General features: G+C 37.1%; 1 non-coding gene across 1 annotated transcript; it reads left to right on the forward strand.

The window, feature by feature from the left end:
* Positions 1-4,184: 4,184 nt before the first annotated feature.
* Positions 4,185-4,291, forward strand: LOC120094973 (U6 spliceosomal RNA). Its single transcript, XR_015630060.1, has one exon. It is a non-coding gene; the product is annotated as a U6 spliceosomal RNA (small nuclear RNA).
* The last annotated feature ends 1,694 nt before the right edge of the window (positions 4,292-5,985 follow it).

The following is a 5,985-nucleotide window of genomic DNA, read 5'->3' on the forward strand; positions in this document are numbered from 1 at the left end:
TTGTCCAATGTATCAGAGGGCTTGTACCTTGAAAAAACTGGCTTTTCCTTTCTGAGCAACTATCAATTTTCTGTAGTTCCATATAGGGCTATGACCTTAGAAGATTTCCCCCATCTATGCTGGGATGTCGATTGGCAGTATCATTTTTTAGGTCTTGTTTGAGCTTGTTTCCTAGATGTGGCTTTCCTGTCATATATAGAAAATACTATCTTACAGCAGACATACTCCCATTCTGGATCTTAACAATCTTTCTAGCTTCTTTTCTTCCATATTCCCTGAGCATAAGTTGTAGAGTGTGTTGTAGATTTGTGTTGTCACTTGGGGCAGTCGTTCCCTGGATATTGACGATTTCTGGATTTCTGTAATGCTACACTAAATCAGACATTACTTGAGAGAATAAAAATGCTCTGCCTTGTGCAGACTTTTATATCTACCACAAAACAGTAAATGGTAAAGAGTATATTCTATTAATGCCTTTTGGAGTGAACTCAGTGATATATATACGTAGCAAACAAAGGCATACTGGGCTCCATATTAATGACATTTTCTAATCAATTTCTCTAAAATTCTTCAGCTTAACTTAAACAAGATACCCCCACCTCCTTGGTATACCCCCTCCTCATTTAAAGTTATGACTACAGGAATAGCATTGCATTTGACTCCATTGTAATTATTATTTTATTGAAAATTAGGGTGCTTAAGGATCGTGTGTGTGTGTGTGTGTGTGTGTGTGTGTGTGTGTGTGTGTGTACAACACAAGGATGGTGTCTGTTCATGGCAGCCTTCTATTTACTTGTTGCTGTAGATTAGGTGCAGATGAGAGCATCATGTCTAGGCAGTGGTGCCTCTAATTTAATTCTTCAAATGTTATATAGCATTCCAGGTGTACTGCATTTCTGAGACAGCCAAGAGGTTATGAATCAAATCTACTAATCTAGTTTTTTGCATGTACAGGCACGTTTTTGGCTGCAGAGTGAGAATCAGTGCAAATGAATCTATTGATCCTTTTCAAAATTTGACTACAAACCAATTTAGAATCAGATTTATTAGATGTCAAGTGGAGGAATCCTGACAATATCAATGACATAACAAGGTCACTGTCAAGGATTAGGAGGAAATGATGAGACTTTTTTCTCTTTAAATTGTACTTGAATCACAATAATTTGGCTGTCCATGAAAGTACAAGTAACATTAATATTTAAGTCTCTGAATGGCCTCTAAGTTATTCCCATATCACAGTCTGACAGGTGTATTATAAATGAATCCCAATGAGGCTGTTCTTCAAACTTTTTTGCTTAGAGGTGCTACTCACATTCTCAGTTATAACATGTCCCACGAATTTCTCTACCTTTTTAATACAAAGCATCACGTTAACCATTTCTCCTTAGAAAATGTAAGAGCAGGAAGAAAACAAAATTATCCTACATTATTATTTGTAAAACCATTTCCTTAAGTTGTGCAAACAAACAAAGTTGGTTGTTTATCTGAGGCAATTAAAGAAAAAAAAAACAATGCTCTGAACTGACCTTTGTTGTGGATGTCAATCCTATGGTCAGCTTTGTACAGAGAAATAGATGAGTTTTAATTATTGGTATCTTAATCATTTCAACATCAAATGCATTGTCATCCCTTTACACTTACCAGATTAATGTCAGAACAAGAAAGCAATGGTTTTATCACTGCTGGCTTACCCCAAGTTGATATGTCAAAGATTTCCATGAAATAAACATTCCAGTGTTTTCCAGACACACTCAATGGGACTGATGCACATAGGAACTGTAGCAGCACACACACAACCTGCACAAGTTCAGGCCAGACAGGGTCCCAGAACGGAGAGGGGAAAGTTCCCATCAGTAACTAAGAAGCTATCTACAATTGATACCTTCTTGCCAAAGAAAAATTACTATTTTACAAAACGTCTCACTGTATACATTAATCACACTTCAAGGCAGGCCCCACATGCAGGAATAGTTGTCTAATGCAAAATAAAATCAATGATATTTTTGTAACTTCTTGCCTCATATTGTTTTGTTTGGGTATTTTTGTCCTGTTGGTCTTTTGCTTCTATATTTTGTCTTCCATTTTTGGTGTGTGCATATATATGTATTAATTTGTTATTTTTCTTTAGTCATATTTGTACTTATTTTTAAAGAGAAAGAAAATGTGGTGTGGAGTGGGATGGTGCAAATGTGGAAAGGATCTGGGAGAACTTTGGCAAAGGGAAAAAGTGTTAAGAATATATTTATGAAAAGTGTAATTAAAAATACAGATTAAAAATGAATAAATGGATCTAAATAGATGAAGATATACATTTAAAAAAGAACTATATCCAATTACTATTTAAACATCTTTGCTTTCATTAAAATCAGCTCTAAATATATCAGCTGTTCTAGATACATTAAGTATACTTTTTATCAACTTAACATCTACAGTAAAAACCCTTTGGGGCTTAGATGTAGTTCACTTGGAAGCGTATCTACATTAAATTCAAGGAACATGTATTGGTAACCCCAGTACCACAGAAACATGTGTTTGTTAATGAGTGACTGTAGTCCCAGCACTCAGGAGGTATTAGCTCAAGCATCAGGTGTTCAAGGTAATCTTCCTTCAGCAAGAGACCCTGTTCTTGAAAGAAAGAAAAAAAGAAAGAAAGAAAGAAAGAAAGGAAGAAAGAAAGAAAGAAAGAAAGAAAGAAAGAAAGAAAGAAAGCCACTTAATCCTGTCTGTATTACAGTTTCTTTCATTCTCTTTTCAACTGCCTCTTGGCAAAGAAGAGCATGTGCTTACTACTGCATTTCCTTCCTTTTCTTTTATTCCTTCCTACTCTTCCTCAACATTACTGTGATGTTAACAGCCTTTTATTTAAGCAAATGCAAAAGACACTGGCAGGAATAGTGGGTGAATTTCCCTATTATGAATAGGTGAATGTTGTGAAAGCTTTTGCTTAGGCTATACTTTGGCTTCCATGCCTGAGCTCACAGCCCTAACACTCCAGATCAGGCCTCTTGCCTTTTCACAACTATTCACCTAGTGATCACCAATATAATGTAAAGAAACTGGACTGTGAGATGGTGCCAGGAATTCTCTTAAAGGAAGATACTGTGCTTCCACCAAATGAAATATGGACATGACATCTGGAGGCACCTACAGATTTATTATAGTGCTTGATCTATACATTGAAGATGGGCGATGAAAAAAGCCAAGCAGTATGTTTAGAATGATATGGCTGTGCTACCAGCCTTATTTTAATCATAATTTATTCTTTGATTTGAAACTTTATGAAGAGGTTCTCTCTGGCCAGGGTAAGACTTTGCCTCATAACTAGCTAATCCCTAGGGATACAAGCAAGTTCTCTAATAGTCTGCCTTGCATATGCAAACCAATTAATACTAACTCCAGCCAAACCCCATCTCATTTACTTTATTTAACTTTCACACACCAAGGAAATAATTCTTCTACAGATAATTGATCCAAGCCCACACTGTTAAGATTTAGCAGCAAAGTACCTTCATGAGTTAGGATCTCTGCAGAGATCACACCAAGGAACAGATAGATCTCAGACAAAAAGTTTATTTGGGACAGGGGAGCAAAAGGCCCTCTAAGAGTGGGGACATAAGAGAGAGGTAGAGACAGAGAGACAGGAAGAGACAGAGCTTGATTGAGGTAGGGCGTTCCTTTAAAGGATAATCATGTCACTAAGGAAAATATGAGTCTCGTAAGACAGAAATGTATCACACTTGGCTGCTGCAGTTAGCAATGTGGTTTTGGGGTTGAATCTCCTAGGGTAGGCTTGGGGAGCTCCTGATTTCTAAGACACAGCTATGGATACCCTCATACCAGAAGACTCCTAGACACTGTTCAAGTGTGCCAGTCTTATGCCAACTTTACCTTTCTTTTCGTATAGAAAGTCCAGAATAGACCAAATTCATTTCCACTTCTGTCTTCTCAACAAGCCTACTGCTTCCTTGCACAACCTTTGAGGATTCTACAGGAACCGTAACGATAAACATTCTTTTCAATGACTTCAATACCTTCCTGACATCATTGAGTCACTTCAGTATGTTAAGACCTGGGCACTCAACAGTCTTGGATTCTAACTCAGCTTTATTCATATAAGGAAAATATAAGCTCTCAGCTTGTTTAAATCATTGGTGTTTCAGGCTTCTGTTATAAACAAACACTATGTGCTCGCTTCGGCAGCACATATACTAAAATTGGAACGATAGAGAGAATATTAGCATGGCCCCTGCGCAAGGATAACACGCAAATTCGTGAAGTGTTCCATATTTTTAGAAGTCATGAGCCAAATGGACTTAACGGATATTTATAGAACATTCTATCCTAAAGCAAAAGGATATACCTTCTTCTGAGCTCCTCATGGTAATTTCTCCAAAATTGACCATATAATTGGTCAAAAAACGGGCCTCAACAGGTACAGAAAGATAGAAATAATCCCATGCGTGCTATGAGACCACCACGGCCTAAAACTGGTCTTCAATAACAATAAGGGAAGAATGCCCACATACACGTGGAAATTGAACAATGCTCTACTCAATCATAACCTGGTCAAGGAAGAAATAAAGAAAGAAATTAAAGACTTTTTAGAATTTAATGAAAATGAAGGTACAACATACCCAAACTTATGGGACACAATGAAAGCTGTGCTAAGAGGAAAACTCATAGCGCTGAGTGCCTGCAGAAAGAAACAGGAAAGAGCATATGTCAGCAGCTTGACAGCACACCTAAAAGCTCTAGAACAAAAAGAAGCAAATACACCCAGGAGGAGTAGAAGGCAGGAAATAACGAAACTCAGAGCTGAAATCAACCAAGTAGAAACAAAAAGGACCATAGAAAGAATCAACAGAACCAAAAGTTGGTTCTTTGAGAAAATCAACAAGATAGATAAACCCTTAGCAAGACTAACGAGAGGACACAGACAGTGTGTCCAAATTAACAAAATCAGAAATGAAAAGGGAGACATAACTACAGATTCAGAGGAAATTCAAAAAATCATCAGATCTTACTATAAAAGCCTATATTCAACAAAACTTGAAAATCTACAGGAAATGGACAATTTCCTAGACAGATACCAGGAACTGAAATTAAATCAGGAACAGATAAACCAGTTAAACAACCCCATAACTCCTAAGAAAATAGAAGCAGTAATTAAAGGTCTCCCAACCAAAAGAGCCCAGGTACAGACGGGTTTAGTGCAGAATTCTATCTGACCTTCATAGAAGACCTCATAACAATATTATCCAAACTATTCCACAAAATTGAAACAGATGGAGCACTACCGAATTCCTTCTATGAAGCCACAATTACTCTTATACCTAAACCACACAAAGACCCAACAAAGAAAGAGAACATCAGACCAATTTCCCTTATGAATATCGACGCAAGAATACTCAATAAAATTCTGGCAAACCGAATCCAAGAGCACATCAAAACAATCATCCACCATGATCAAGTAGGCTTCATCCCAGGCATGCAGGGATGGTTTAATATACGGAAAACCATCAACGTGATCCATTAGATAAACAAACTGAATGAACAAAACCACATGATCATTTCATTAGATGCTGAGAAAGCATTTGACAAAATTCAACACCCCTTCATGATAAAAGTCCTGGAAAGAATAGGAATTCAAGGCCCATACCTAAACATAGTAAAAGCCATATACAGCAAACCAGTGGCTAACATTAAACTAAATGGAGAGAAACTTGAAGCAATGCCACTAAAATCAGGGACTAGACAAGGCTGCCCACTCTCTCCCTACTTATTCAATATAGTTCTTGAAGTTCTAGCCAGAGAATCAGACAACAAAAGGAGGTCAAGGGGATACAGATCGGAAAAGAAGAAGTCAAAATATCACTATTTGCAGATGATATGATAGTATATTTAAGTGATCCCAAAAGTTCCACCAGAGAACTAGTAAAGCTGATAAACAACTTCAGCAAAGTGGCTGGGTATAAAATTAACTCA

Source organism: Rattus norvegicus, chromosome 9, assembly GCF_021556685.1.
Source record: "Rattus norvegicus strain SHRSP/BbbUtx chromosome 9, alternate assembly SHRSP_T2T, whole genome shotgun sequence".
NCBI lineage: Eukaryota > Metazoa > Chordata > Mammalia > Rodentia > Muridae > Rattus > Rattus norvegicus.